At 36.5% G+C, this 16,466-nt stretch overlaps 1 protein-coding gene and 1 pseudogene across 1 annotated transcript in view; one reads left to right on the top strand and one right to left on the bottom strand.

Annotated features, from left to right (window-relative positions):
- LRP1B (LDL receptor related protein 1B) overlaps positions 1 to 16,466 on the bottom strand; it is a 1,982,574-nt gene that overhangs the window by 932,009 nt on the left and 1,034,099 nt on the right.
- On the top strand, positions 6,392 to 7,218 carry LOC125095902 (60S ribosomal protein L7a-like; annotated as a pseudogene).

The following is a 16,466-nucleotide window of genomic DNA, read 5'->3' as shown; positions in this document are numbered from 1 at the left end:
GCAGGACATTTAAAAACAGCTCCGCTGGGCACCTGGGTGGCTCAGGGGGTTGAGCCTCTGCCTGTGGCTCAGGTCATGATCCCAGGGTCCTGGGATCGAGTCCCGCATCGGGCTCTCTGCTTGGCGGGGAGCCTGCTTCCTCGTCTGCCTCTCTGCCTACTTGTGATTTCTGTCTGTCAAATAAATAAAAAAATAATCTTTAAAAAAAAACAAAACAAACAAACAAACAAAAAAACAGCTCCGCTAATTTAATACATAGGGAAAGTGCCCACATTGTTTCTATTTTTATTGCTATACACATTTTCAGAAGGGTTGTAGGGAGGGATTGTATACATATATACAGGATTACAAAATCAGTAGTGTTTGTTTTCTGGACCACTTAATCTTTCACTTCTCCCTCTCTGGGTTCTAAGTCTACTGAGCTGGAAAATCAAAATATATTTGTCAGGATCACCAGCTGGGTGCTTGAGAAAATAACAAAATTAGGGATATGGAAAGGAAAAGGGGAAGTGATTTTTTAAGAAATTAAATAGCAGTGAAAGAAATATATTTAAATCAAAGTATCTAGAGAATGAGAAAGCATGAAAAACACGTGAATGCCTAGGTGAATAATCTTCTTTGAAGAAAACCCATTTAGCTTAAAGTTATGAAAAGGAATGAAAATACCTAAACAATTATGTTATAAGCAAATTGCTATGCTGACCCCTTCAAACCAGCAGGGTTTGAAGACTAAAGAGTCACGGCTCATTTCTCTTTCCTCTTCCTTGAAAATGTTATGTATTGAGGCTAGGACATAAGCACAGCTACAGCAGTGCATAGATGGTTAACAAGGAGAGGTGAGCCTATGCATGGGAAGGTTATTCTAGAAGCTTGAAATATCTAGATGGAAAAAGAACACAGAAGGAGAAGGAAGGAAGTGCGCTTCAAAACTCATGGCTTATATTGCTGGTCATTATTTTGTTCCTGGCTGAGGTCTTCTTTTTGTGGACATTCTTTTATTCTGAAGCCAGAATTGTGCTTTAACGTAACTATTACTTTCTCCACTGACTTGTGCTTGCACAATAGGGACACACACTTTTTTTCCTGATTTCTAACTATGAACTGGCTCCTGTGTAACAACCCAGGGATACTGTGTCCTGCACTGATTTATTAGGATATACCTAATAAATAAGAGAACCCCATTCCACATACGTGGAGGGAAAAAAAAAACAAACAGAACAGTGAAGCTAGTTGAATACTGATGTATATATAGAAATGTTCTCTATGAACTTTATCACTGTTTAGGTCAGGTATCTCTATAAGAAGATCAAGTTTCACAAACCTAGGCTCTAAGCCCATAAGATTCTGCCCATACCTTTTTTCTGATCTGAATCCAGGAAAACCCTCTATTAAGCCTTTAAAATGCAATGTCTGTCATCAATAAAATTCTTGGCACTTTTAGCCTCCTAACATTCATTTCAGCATTTTCATTCTGCCTGAAACCTGATTCTCCCTTGAGGACACTGCCTTGAGGACACTCCTCTGAGCTTTTCCAATTGATAGCTGTTTTGTACTCGCACCCTTCGTCTCCTGCTTACTATTTGAGTCTGGAGGTTTTGAAGCTCACTGTGTTTCCCAGGTAATTTTCCCTTCTCCACCCCTGAAAGCACCTGCCCTTTGATCCTGGGTCCTCTGATGATATTATCCATTTACTCATTGTGGTTCTTTCCTGACTCAGGTCAGGAATGTCCTTGAAATTTCTTATTCCTTCCTTACCAGTTGTCCAAAGTAACTCCTGCTTAATGCTTTATGATTTTAACACATATGAAGATGATTTTTCCAATATGCTAAGCTCTTGGATCCTTGGCCTTTTCTCCTCAAATTATCGTGTTCTCCCTCATACCTCAATCAGCCACACTCATGATTATAGTCTTAACTTGCCATTACCAAAATATGTAATCTCTCTACAGTTTTAATTTCCAGTATCCCATTCCTTGAACAGAATTTCTCATCCTACCAGCTCACTTACTTTTAGTACCTTACCCCACAAGCCTTTAACCCTTTAGATCATTAATCCATTTTCAGCTGTCCTGCCCTTACCTCCTCTGTGTCCTTTCTTCCTTTTATAACCAGTTCAAATCCTATGACAATCATTTATTTAATCCACTGAATACACACTCAACTTCTGTTTCTGTTTGTGTTTCAGTAGTGCAACTCTATACCTGTATCCACACAGGTGAATATGGTTGGAAGAAAAAAAAATAACACCCCCAAAATCATGCTAAATAGTACAGGCTAGCAAAATATGCCACTCTGAATTATGCCATTTTAGCATAAGGATTATTTTGAGCTGAAGCCTATTAAGAATAAATAGATACAAGGAGATTTCTCTGCCTTCTTCCTGTTTGCCTAGAACCTAGAGCTAAATTTGCAAAAGTGTCTACCTTCCCCGACAAAATTTAATCACAGGAGAATTTAGACCTTTATCAGTCCCGGGAGAGACAGCACCAGAGGACTCCACATAACAAACTTTACTAACAAGCTCTTATCTTGTATTAGTTACCATGTATTTGCCTTCCCACAGTATGCTACCTCTGAGACTCAAGGTCTTTTACTTTGTCATATCACTTCCCTACAAATGCATTGTTCTATTGCTAAAATGTTATATAAGCCCCTGTTGTTGTTGTTTTTGTTAACTAATTAATATATTTGACAGAGAGAGCACAAGCAGGGGGAGTGGCAGGCAGGCAGAGGGAGAAGCAGGCAGAGGGAGAAGCAGGCTTCCCACGAGCAGGGAGTCTGATGTGGGGCTTGATCCCAGGACCCTGGGATCATGACCTGAGCCATAGGCAGATACTTAACTGACTGAGCCACCCAGGCACACCATAAGCCCGGCTTTTTTTTTTTTTTTAAGATTTTTATTTATTTATTTGAGAGAGAGACAGTGAGAGAGAGCATGAGCGAGGAGAAGGTCAGAGGGAGAAGCAGACTCCCCATGGAGCTGGGAGCCCGATGTGGGACTCGATCCCAGGACTCCAGGATCATGACCTGAGCCAAAGGCAGTCGTCCAACCAACTGAGCCACCCAGGCGTCCCATAAGCCCAGCTTTTAACCAACCTGCAGTTACTCGTCACGGAGTTCCTCTCATGTGTATATGAGAAATACATGTTAATAAACTTCTGTTTTTCTCTTGTTAATCTGTCTTTTGTCATAGAGCCCCAGACAAACACCTTTAAGGGTAGAAGGAAAAAGTATTTTTTTTTTCCTTCCTAATAGTCTCATTTTACATCTATGATCATAATCTCAGGAACCACAGCAATTATATTTCCCTGGTTACTTTCTCCTACTCTTGTAGATCAGTGCTATTTAAAACATGGCCCCTGGCCTATAGACAGCGCATGAAATATTTGCTATCAGACAATAAGATACGTAGTAGAGTTAAAAGAAAACATTTGGGATATTTTGTAGCAATTCTGTCATCAGCTAGACCTCCAAGACCTGACCTTTATTGCCCGCCTGCTTGTACTCCCTGGCCTTTGTCCCACATTTTTCCTTACACTGTTTTTTCTAGTTTATCTCCTAACTCAGGCAGATGGAAAGCAAAATTGCCCCTCTCCCCTCAAGAGATAACAAATGCCTTGACAGACCTTCAGTCAGTGCAGACCACCCAGACCAGTTGGAGCTTAACCCCTGACTGATGCCTGCACAGAACCACCATGGAGTGACCACTGGAATGATGGATGAACACCTTTATCTCGTTATAAAACTAAAATTTAAGCCCAAGGAGGAATACCAGCCTCATTTACATAATATACAATATACATATAAACATGTTTCCTTAAGGCATAAGCATGGCCATATGTCCACCTCTACATATAATGAAAAGCCTTCTCTATCTAAATATTCACCCTAACCCTAAATGAAAGGATTCCCTCACTCCAGGAGTCATGGCTTTGGAAGCCATTCCCTGTGATCTCATTTGCTGCAAATAAAATTTTCTTTGTACCACCACTCAACCTAGTGTAGTTTCTGATTCACCAAGGAGTGAACTCACGTCCATTTGGTTACAATTTGACAGTAATTTTATGTCTGATTAATATTTTTAATTGGATTTGTATTTAATATCTATTTCTGTTTTAATTTTTTGATAATTTTACTGTAATTTTCAGAAGTATGTCATCATGTATTAGAAATCAAAACAAACAAAAAAAGAATCTGGTCCTCCACCACAGGTAATTTGCGATATACTACCTCAGATTTCTATTTGATACCCCTCTGTCTCAAACCTCTATTGTTTCACTTCCTATACTTGCTCCCAGTTTCTTATTTTACAAAGTAAATAGAAGCAATTTGAAGTAGATTTCTACCACCACCAGATCTACTCATCTACCTGTATCTCTATTCACATAGTTTACTTTTGTGTTACGATGCTTGAACTATCTGTCACTGAGAGAGTACAACTCCCCCATTGTGCACAGGAACCTCTATCTTCTGGTCTGCTCTCTGACATGGCACCAGCACAACCTTTATTTCTTGCCTATATCATTTTGAATCATCACACGTCACAGGATTTTTCCTAGCAATGTGTCCATATATCACTATTTCTTCACCTTAAAAAAATAGTAGGTTCTCTTTACTCCATTTTTTTTTTTCCAGCTTACACTTTATTTCTCTCTTTTCTTCTCCTTCCCTATTATGGCAATAACCCACAAAATAGTTATTTGAATTTATTGTCAACAATTTCCTTCCTCTCACTCATTCTTTCTTGATGTCATTCCATTAATGCTCTACCTAATCTGTTCCCCAAATTTATGTTACTGATCTCATTCTTTTCTCTCTCTCATTTACTCAGCACTAGACATACTGTTCTCCCCAGGCATGCTGTTCCTTAAACATGCCAAGTTTCTCCTGGTTTCAGAACCTTAGATTTACTTCTTGTTCTTGGCTGTTTTTGATAGCTGCATTGTTAGCTCCTTCTTTTCCTTCAGTTCCTAACTCAGAGATCACTTTGTTATTGAGGGCCTTACTTAAACCTACAGCAACCCTTCAAACACACTCTATCCCCCTATACAAAATTATTTTTCCTATAATAATCATCACTTTATTTCATATTATATAATTACTGTTTCTGTCACTGCTGCTGTTGCTATTGTTCTGTGGGTGTTACTATTATTATCATCATCACAATCATTATCATTATCTACATCCTCTCCTTTCAGAACATAAAGTCTGTAAGGCAAGAAATTGTTATTTGTTGTATTCATTGCACGTACACAGCAGCTATTTGAGGGAAAAAAATTACGAAGCAAAGCAGGACTACAAGCAAACAGGCCTATAAAGATGCTTTAACAAAATACAATAGCCAACATTATATATTGATGAACAAAATCAACTTCTCTTAAAATCAGGAATTAAACAAGGATGCCTGTTACCACTACAAAAATAACAATGTTCTATTATTTCTAATTACTTCAGTAAGTGCCTAAAAGTATAAATATTGAAAAAGAAGACATAAAAATATGTTTATATGCAATCATAAAAGGATACTTGAATTAATAGATGATTCAGTAAAATGCCTGAGAACATGATAAATTTACAAAGTCTATACTTTTCCTACACATTAAAGTAATTGGAAACAGAAATGAAGAGTGTCTCAAACACAATGGTATCTCAACTCTAAGAAAGAATAGATGAAGAACAAAGCAAGCCACAAATACATACACATACACACACAATTCCCACAGTTTCATTGAGTAGCTTGAAATAACCCCTGAATAAATGGAGAAACAATCATGGGAAAGAAAAACAATGTGTTATTGTTAAAAGTGAATTGTTTCAAAAATTAATAGACATATTTAATGCAACTCCAAAAAAGATCACTAATTGGATTTGATTGAATACTACTTTTTTTAAAGGTCAGAATGACAAATAGGTAACTAGGAAATTATAAAGATCTTTTGAAAAGTTTACTGAGGAAGAATTTGTAAAGCTAGATATTAAAACTTACTATGAGGCCTATATTCATAATTGTACAATGGAAACACTCACATTAAAGATAAAAGATGTCTACTATCATTACTATTATTTAACATTTTTGGGGTGGTAAATGCTAATGCAATTTAAAAAGAGAACAAAATAATAGTCATAGCACTGGCTATAAATCTGTAAAATTACAATTTTTTCAGTTTTATTTTATATTTAGATAATCCAAGAGACTCTAAAGACTTTTAAAAATAAAATAATTCAAAAAAGAAAGCAGGCACAAAGTTAATCTACTAAAGGCAATATCCTTCCAATATACAAATAATAAAAAGTTAGGAAATTTACTATGTAATAACAGGAAAATGATAAAATGTGTTTTTAAAAGGGGGAGGAAGCCGATTCTGAAGTTCATACAGTTGCTTTCTCTATCCTCCAGCCATTCAAGATGCTAAAAGGAAAGAAGGCTATGGAGAAGGTGGCCATTGCACCTGCTGTTGTCAAGAAGCAAGAGGCCAAGAAGGTGGCCAATCCCTTGTTTGAGAAAAGGCCCAAGAATTTTGGCATGGGAGAGGACATTCAGCCCAAAAAGGACCTTACCAGCTTTGTCAAATGGCTTGTTATCTGGCTGTAGTGGCAAAGAGCTATTCTCTATAAACATCTACAAGTGCCTCCCATAATAAACCAATTCACCCAGGTCTTGGATTGTCAAACAGCACTCAACTGCTTAAGCTGGCCCACAAACATGGACCAGAGACCAAGCAAGAGAAGAAACAGAGATTGTTGGCCCAGGCTGAGAAGAAAGCTGCTGGCAAAGGGCATGTTCCCACTAAGAGGGTGCCTGTCTTTTGAGCTGGGGTTAGTTAATACTGTCACCACCTTGGTGGAAAACAAGGAAACTCAGGTGGTAGTGATTGCACATGATGTGAATCCCCTTAAGCTGATTGTCTTCCTGCATGTTGTGTCTTAAGGTGACAGTTCCTTGCTGCATTATCAATGGGAAGGCCAGGCCGGGGTGTCTGGTCCCCAAGAAGACCTGTGCTACTGTCACCTTTACACAGTTTAACCTGGAAGACAAAAAAGTTCTGGCTAGCTGATGGAAGCTATCAAGACCAATTATAATGATAGATATGATGAGATCCACTGTCACTGGGAAGGCAACAACCTGGGTGCAAAGTTGGTGGCTCACGTTACCAAGCTGGAAAAGGCAAAGGCTAAAGAACTGGCCACCAAACTGGGCTAAGTGTGAGCTGTTGAATTTTCTGTACATAAATGTAATAAAAAGTTCTCTTCCAAAAAAAAAAAAATAATAATAATAAAGTTCATCTGGTTAAATAAACAAGCTATAATCAACAAAGATATTCCATAAACATTTTGGGAAAAGATGACAGAATTATTATGCACTAGGCCTAATAATTTTTAATATTTATTTTAAAGCTATAGTGATTAAAGGAAAGGGATACAGAATTTAATCATACAAAATGATCCATTAAAGTACTAGAAAAAGATGGAATAATTTAAAAAATAATAACATTGTCATCAAGAGGCCTTGTTTTTATTTTGAAACTAACTAGAAAGGCCATTTTTAAAATAAATTCAAGAACTTAAAAAACAAATTTAGAAAGAAAAAAAATCACAATTAACAGCCAAATGCCTGAGAAATATTTATGATTCATGTAACATATATCCATTTATTTAACACTTTAAGAGAACAAATTAACAAACACAACAGTAGAAAAATGGGCAAATGCCAGTGATTGTTAAAATTATGAAAGATTGTCTACTTTTTTAATCATGAGCAGAATGTAAATAAAAATTATATTTAATACTATTTACACTTAGCAGATTAATAAAGATCACAATTATTTACACAGAGATCTGACATGAGGATAGGTAAACAAGCACTCCCATTCAATGTTTTTAAAGTGTTAATTGCTCCAACCTCTATAGAGAACTATTTGGAAATGTATATTAAATAAATTTTATCTCACTATTCCCACATCTGAGAAATTATCCATTTACAGTTGCATCACAATTAATAAAATATCTAGGAACAAAATTAACCAAAGAGGTGAAAGACTTGTGCTCTGAAAACTATAAGATATTGATCAAAGAAACTGAAGATGACACAAACAAATGGAAAGAGGTAGCATGTTCATGGACTGAAAGAATTAACAATGTTAAAATGTTCATGCTACATAAAGAAATCTATAGATTCCATGCAATTCCTAATAGTATTTTTCACAGACCTGTAATAAATAATCATCAGCATTGTAGGAAACCACAAAGGACCTCAAATAGCCAAAGCAATCTTGAGAAAGAACAAAATTGAAGATATCACAGTCCCAGATTTCAAGATACATTACAAAGCTATAGTAATCAAAATAGCATGGTACTGATGACAGCAGGACAGAGAGCCTGGAAATAAATTCATGCTTATATGGTCAATCAATCTTCAATAAAGGAGGCAAGAATATCCAATAAGGAAAAGACTGTTTTTTTTTTCAATAAATGTTGTTGAGAAAACTGTACAACTATATCTGAGAGGATTGAACTGTACCACTTTTTACATAAAAAAAAACCTCAAAAGGGACTAAGAGACCTAAATAAGAAACCCGAAACCACAAAACTCCTAAAAAAAACAAGACAAAACAAAAACAAACCAGGCAGTAATCTTTTGGATATTAGCCTTAGCAATATATTTATGGATTTGTCTTTTCAGGCAAAGGGAACAAAAACTAAAATAAACTATTGGGACAATATCAAAATAAAAACCTTTGGCACAGCAAAGGAAACCAGCAACAAAACAAAAAGGCAACTCACTTAATGGGGGAATATATTTGCAAATAATATATCCAATACAGTATCCATACATTAATATCCCAAATATATAAAGGACTTATACAAGCCAACACCCTCCCCCCAAAAATCATAATAAACTGATTAAAAATGGGCAGGGATCCCAAGTGGGCACCCCAACTGGCTCAGTTGATTGAGCATCCAATTCTTGATTTGACTTAGGTCATGATCTCAGCATTGTGGGATCAAGCCTTGCATCAGGCACCTTGCTCAGTGGGGAGTCTGTTTGGGATTCTCTTCTTCTCCTTATGCCCCTCCCTCTGCTCAATCTCTCTCTCTCTCACATGAATAAATAAATCATTAAAGAAAAATGTGCAGAGGACCTGAGTAAACATTTTTCCAAAGAAGACATACAGATAGCCAACACAACAGAAATGTTCCATATCACTAATCATGAAGAAAAAGCAAATCAAAAGTATAATGAAATATCACCTCACACCTGTCAGATAAGCTAAAAACAAAAGGAGAAGAAATAACAAGTTTTGGTGAGGATATGGTGAAAAGGAAAACCTGTGCACTGCTGGAAGAAAGGCAAATTGGTGCAGCCACTATGGAAAACAGTATGGAGGTTCCTCAAAAAATTAAAAATAGAAGTACCCTATGATCTAGTAATTGCTCTACTGGGTATTTACCTAAAAATGAAAACACTAATTCAAAAAGATATATACAACCCTATGTTTGTTGAAGCATTATTTACAATAGCCAAGATATGGAACCAACCTAAGTATCATCTATAGGTGAATGAATAAAGAAGATGTGAGGCGCGTGCGTGCGTGTGTGTGTGTGTGTGTGTGTGTGTGTGTGTATACATACGTATATAATATTAACCAGTCATAAAAATGAATGAAATCTTGCCATTTGTGACAACATGGGTGGACCTAAAGGATATTATGCTAAATTTAATACAAAAATATGTCAGACAGAGAAAGACAGATACCATAGAATTTCACTCATTTGTGTAATCTAAAAAAATAAAATAAAATAAACAAAGTAACTAAAGGCCAAACAGACTCCCAAATATAGAGAACAAACTGGTGGTTGCCAGAGGGGAGCTGGGTTGAGGGAAAGGTATTAAGAGGTACTTCCAGTTATAAGAAAAATAGGTCATGGAGATGAAAAGTACAGCATGGAGAATATAGTCAATAATATTGTAATAGTGTTGTATGGTGGCAAGCGGTGACAACATTTATGGTGATGAGCACTGAATGATGTATAGAACTATGTTGTATACCTGAAATTAACATAGCATTTTATGTCAACTATACTTTTTTAATTAAAAAACAAAACTGGACTAAAGACATTGAATCAATTAATCAATAATGATTCTATGTTGAATAACAAAATTACTCCACATATTCTATGAGGCAAAAAATGCACCCTGATGTGATCTTACACCAATAACCATTTTCAACAGCATGCGTTTATGATTAAAGTTACCTCTTTTTGCAGTTATCACTTTATATCAACTTCAAACCTGAGAATGTCTACCCAGAGTAAAGTGATATATGAAGGTCCCTGGTGCCACAGGAAAAATGCAAAAAGCTCTTGGGATAAATAATCCTCATTTCAAATTATTCTCTCCAGAATGTCTTTCAGGTTATTTCCAAATTAAATGCATTTATCCATAGCAGCAATTTTTATGCTTACCTGTAATATTTCCCTTCTCACAATACTACATTTTTTTTGATATATTGGTATCATCTGTTTTAATTTTCCCTCCTGTACAAAAACTCTGTTAAGGAAATATTCTAGCAAGAAGATTCAAACAACATTCAAAAGACGATGATATATGGAACCAGAAAAGACCTCGAAGAGCCAAAGGAATATTGAAAAAGAACACCAAAGTTGGTGGCATCACAATTCCGGACTTCAAGCTCTATTACAAAGCTGTCATCATCAAGACAGCATGGTACTGGCACAAAACCAGACAAATAGATCAATGGAACAGAATAGAGAGCCCAGAAATAGACCCTCAACTCTATGGTCAACTAATCTTCGACAAAGCAGAAAAGAACGTCCAATGCAAAACAGACAGCCTCTTCAATAGATGGTGTTGGGAAAATTGGACAGCCACATGCAGAAAAATGAAATTGGATCATTTCCTTACACCTCACACGAAAATAGACTCAAAATGGATGAAGGACCTCAATGTGAGAAAGCAATACATCCAAATCCTTGAGGAGAACATTGGCAGCAACCTCTTCGACCTCAGCCGCAGCAACATCTTCCTAGGAACATCGCCAAAGGCAAGGGAAGCAAGGGCAAAAATGAACTATTGGGATTTTATCAAGATCAAAAGCTTTTGCACAGCAAAGGAAACAGTTAACAAAACCAAAAGACAACTGACAGAATAGGAGAAGATATTTGCAAATGACATATCAGATAAAGGGCTAGTGTCCAAAATCTATAAAGAACTTAGCAAACTCAACACCCAAAGAACAAATAATCCAATCAAGAAATGGGCAGAGGACATGAACAGACATTTCTGCAAAGAAGACATCCAGATGGCCAACAGACACTTGAAAAAGTGCCCCATATCACTCGGCATCAGGGAAATACCAATCAAAACCACAATGAGATATCACCTCACACCAGTCAGAATGGCTAAAATTAACAAGTCAGGAAATGACAGATCCTGGCGAGGATGTGGAGAAAGGGGAACCCTCCTACACTGTTGGTGGGAATGCAAGCTGGTGCAACCACTCTGGAAAACAGCATGGAGGTTCCTCAAAATGTTGAAAATAGAACTACCCTATGACCCAGCAATTGCACTACTGGGTTTTTACCCTAAAGATACAAACGTAGTGGTCCAAAGGGGCATGTACACCCAAATGTTTATAGCAGCAATGTCTACAATAGCCAAACTATGGAAAGAACCTAGATGTCCATCAACAGACGAATGGATAAAGAAGATGTGGTATATATACTCAATGGAATACTATGCAGCCATCAAAAGAAATGAAATCTTGCCATTTGCGACGACGTGGATGGAACTAGAGGGTATCATGCTTAGCGAAATAAGTCAATCGGAGAAAGACAACTATCATATGATCTCCCTGATATGAGGGAGAGGAGATGCAACATGGGGGGTTAAGGGGGTAGGAGAAGAGTAAATGAAACAAGATGGGATTGGGAGGGAGACAAACCATAAGTGACTCTTAATCTCACAAAACAAACAGGGTTGATAGGAGGAGCGGGGTTGGGGGGGGTTTATGGACATTGGGGAGAGTATGTGCTATGATGAGTGCTGTGAAGTGTGTAAACCTGGCAATTCACAGACCTGTACCCCTGGGGATAAAAATATATGTTTAAAAAAAAAAAAAGACGATATCTGGAGACTCACTAGATGTGTAACCTTAGGTAAATTTTCCATCTATTTAATTTTCCTATTTCTTTTATTGTAAAATGAGCATAGTAACTACCTCATAAGATTATTTTGAAGATTATAAGGAGCAATGTTTTTAAAGCAGGTAGAACTCTGTCTGTTTCATAATAAATATACCATAAATACTCAATTACACTTTTTTCTTACTGTGTAAGTGCTCACTCCAAAGCCATTAATAACTTATTATTCACTGCCTTAGCACCATAACAGATATGTAATATGCCCTTTTTATGTGTATTGCATTCATGGTTAATGAATGAATAGATGGATAATTTTACCAATACCCAGTGGTTTTAACTACTCACAGTTTCACTGTTTTTAAAACCTCAAATTCAGATACCTTTTCTAAAACCCAGTCCATATTCCTAACTGCCTACTAGGCAATTTTATCTAGATGTCTCTAATACCTCAAGCTCAATAATTTATAATGGAGTACATAATGTCCTCCCAAACACACACACACACACACACACACACACACACACACACACACACACACCAGAGAGAAACATTCAAATCTCTTACTGTTATTTCCTATTTCAGTGATTACACCACAATCCAGTGAATCACCAAGACATGAAACAAGAAAGTCATCCTCTTATCCCTTTCCCTGTCCATCCAATACACAGTAGTCATCTTGTTCTGCTGGCTCTACTGACTTACTACTGTTCAAGCTATCCTCCTCTTCTCATCTACACTGGCTTCCCCCATCTGCCTCAGTTGGAATGAAGCCAGAGATTACAGCCAAGTTTCCCTACTTCAAGTTTTTACTAATAGAAACCATTTTTTTAAAAGATTTTATTTATTTATTTGACAGAGAGAGAGAGAGAGAACCCAAGCAGGGGTAGTAGGAGGGGGAAAAGCAGGTTCCCCGTTGAGCAGGGAGCCTGATGCGGGACTCGATTCCAGGACCCTGAGATCATGACCTGAGCTAAAGACAGACGCTTAACAACTGAGCCACCCAGAAACCATTCTTCATGTTCAATCAAAATCATCTTTGAAAATGAAACACAATTCTACAGCTTTCATTCAAAGGCTTTGAGGGGTACCTGGGTGGCTCAGTAGCTAAAACATCCAACTCTTGGTTTTGGCTCAGGTTGTCATCTCACAGTCATGAAATCCAGCCCTGAGTCCATCACCAGACTTGGCATGGAGTCTTCTTGAGATTATTTCTCCCTCCCTTTCCGTCTTGCTCCTCCCCATCCCATTCATTCTCTCTCTCTCAATCTTTCTCTCAAATAATAAATAAAATCTTTTTTTAAAAAGACCTGATTAATTTATAATAGTTCTTTAAAGCTCAGATTAAACATAGCCTTCTCTTTGGAGCCTTATCTGTTCCATAGAGGATTTACCAGGCCTAGCTCAAATTCATTAACTTGAAGAGGAAAACATTTTCTTTTCCTAAACAAAGTAAAATAAAGTGTACAGTACTTTGCAAATAGAATGAAGGAAAGTACAGATCACTATTTGCCTTTAGGAAAATAAGAGTCATCATAACACCAATACAAAACAACCAAGAGGGGTGCCTGGGTGGCTCAGTGGGTTAAGCCTCTGCCTTCAGCTCAGGTCATGATCTCAGGGTCCTGGGATTGAGCCCCACATTGGACCCTCTGCTCAGCAGGGAGCCTGCTTCTCCTTCTCTCTGCCTGCTTTTCTGCCTAGTTATGATCTCTGTCAAACAAATAAATAAAGTCTTAAAAAAAAGTAGAAGAAATATTATTATAAATCTATCATGGGCCAGGGTCTCTGGTACCTGCATTTGTATTCAAATTCTATATTATTGCATTTCATTTACTATTATGTCTTTGCTGTATGGGTTATTAGCATTCATGTAAACTATTGTTAAAGAAACCACATTTCATAAATACAAGGTTGTATGTTGTCCCTGCAGCATCTCAAGGGCATTAATTTCAAATTAGAAATTTTAACATTAAAACACAAATATTATCACTAGCTACAATCAATATGTTTTGATACTCCAAATTAAAGAAAGTGAAGATTGGATTTCAAATACTCCCCTAATGTAAAAAGTTGAGAGAGAGGAAAGAGAGAGAGAGAGAGTGAGTGAGTGAGAAAGGGAGGCAGAGAGAGAGAGAGAGAGTCTCTTTGAAAGATTAGTAGAAAAAAAGTAATATACAAAGAATTACACATTTTAGTAGAATCCTCTTATTGCTCTTATTAATATGATCCTACTAAGTCTTTTAGAAAACTAATGAAAATATGTACTTATTAGCATACAGCAGAGATACATTTGCTACATAGAAACACTAAAGAATAAAACTGCATTTTATCTGTACAGTGCAGTTGTCCTTAGAATTTGTTTCCTTCTAGTAACTAAAATATAATGAATGAGCACCAAGAGCACTCCAAGAATGATTTTTCCATATAATTCCTGTGAAAGGGTGAGTTTTAGCTATGACTCAAAGTAGTGAAATAACAACAACAAAAAAAAGGATATACTATTATAGGGAGAAATTAAAATAAATTTTAAGTAATGTAATGATCTAAGTACACACGGAGACATGAACCACCAGATTGAATTAACAATAAACTGAATGTCCATTTGCTGTTAAGTTCCCTTCATTAAGCTATCTAGTTTAATGGATCTCTTTTATAAAACTGGCATGGTGAGAGCAAATTAACTGAGTTAAATTAGAAATGTATGCAGTTATTTTTGAGGAACATGATTTGATCACCAAGATTGAATCATACTCTAGACAGTACTAGACTCCTTGGAATTTTCCCAGGTCATACACAAGTATTGAGTGTCTACATGTTGCTCAGCTGCAATATTTTAAAGCATTTTCCAGAATACTTCTGGGCTGTATTTCCCCCCACTGTCAACTGATGTGTGCTCAGGGAATGCAAACTAATTACCCTAAGCAAAACATAATTAAGGAGGGAAATTTACTCCAAAAACATCACATATACTTCCCACATACAAATAAAAATGATTTCTGAATTAGGATTTGTATGATTCATTACTACTGCATACAAATTGTGCAGATAATGGAGAATGGACTGTATTAATTATTACTAATAGAGTTAAGGTCAAATGGAACTATAAAGCCTCACAAAAATTCACTTAGGTAATGTTTTAAAATATAAAAGCACATACACTGTATTTAAATATCTACAAAGCTCCATGCGTATGGTTAGATACTTGGCAAATTTGTGGTGTGTCTGTGTGCAGGGATGTTGCTGAGGGTTTAAAAGAGGTTGAACTAGAAAGTAGAATAAAATAGGTTATAGGAAAAAATGTATGGCCTAAGGAACTTGACAAATCTTGATTGTACTGATTTTGAACAGTACTTTACTGTTTCCTTTCATCCTGCATATAAATGTCTCAGATCCTTAAATTGCATAGTATTAATGTGGTTTAACAAAGTAGAAATGAATCTATATAAAAGAAAGTCTTTTCTATCCTGAATTTCCTCATCTTTAAAAGAGAACTTCAGGGGCAACTGGGTGGCTCAGTTGGTTAAGTGTCTGACTTCAACTCAGATCATAATCTCAAGAACCTGGGATTGAGACCAAGTCAGGCTCCCTGCTCAGTTGGGAGTCTGCTTCTCCCTCTCCCTTTCCCCCTCCAGCCCACTTATGTGCTCTCTCTCTCTCTCTCTCAAATAAATAAATAAAATCTTTTTTAAAAAGTTTTAAAAGAGAGCTTCATTTATTTAAAAGCAAAGACTTTCAATTTTATTTTCCTTTCCATTTTAATATCTACTTACTATAATTCATTTATTCAAAGCAATTTAATAAGTTTTTACTATGTGTCACACAATACACATAGTGGGATACAGGATATAAAATGATCAGCAAAAATATAGCTGATCTAATGGTAAATTAGTTAAGAAAAATGTATTTGTTTGCAGATATCCACCAAGGAATCGTCTATATAATTTCTTTTTGTTATAATTTTTAATTTTATTTTTTCAGGGTTCCAAAATTCATTCTTTATGTACTGCACCCAGTACTCAATGCAATACATGCCCTCCTTTATACCCACCACCAGGCTCACTCATCCTTCCATCACCCTCCACTCTAAAATCCTCAGTTTGTTTGTCAGAGTCTACAGTCTCTCATGGCTCATTCTGATTTCCCCCAATTCACTTCTTAATGCCCCCAAACTGCCAGTTAGGTAAAGGGTAGATATATAGGTTAAATCATAAACTTAATTCAGTATTTCAGAGTAGGAGAACTTCTATCAAAGACAAATTAAAGGGCGCCTGGGTGGCTCAGTTGGTTAAGCGACTGCCTTCGG

This window comes from Lutra lutra, chromosome 3, assembly GCF_902655055.1.
Source record: "Lutra lutra chromosome 3, mLutLut1.2, whole genome shotgun sequence".
Classification (NCBI taxonomy): Eukaryota; Metazoa; Chordata; class Mammalia; order Carnivora; family Mustelidae; genus Lutra; species Lutra lutra.
The sequence above is the reverse complement of the archived record's forward strand: the minus strand, read 5'-3'. Positions and strand labels throughout refer to the sequence as shown.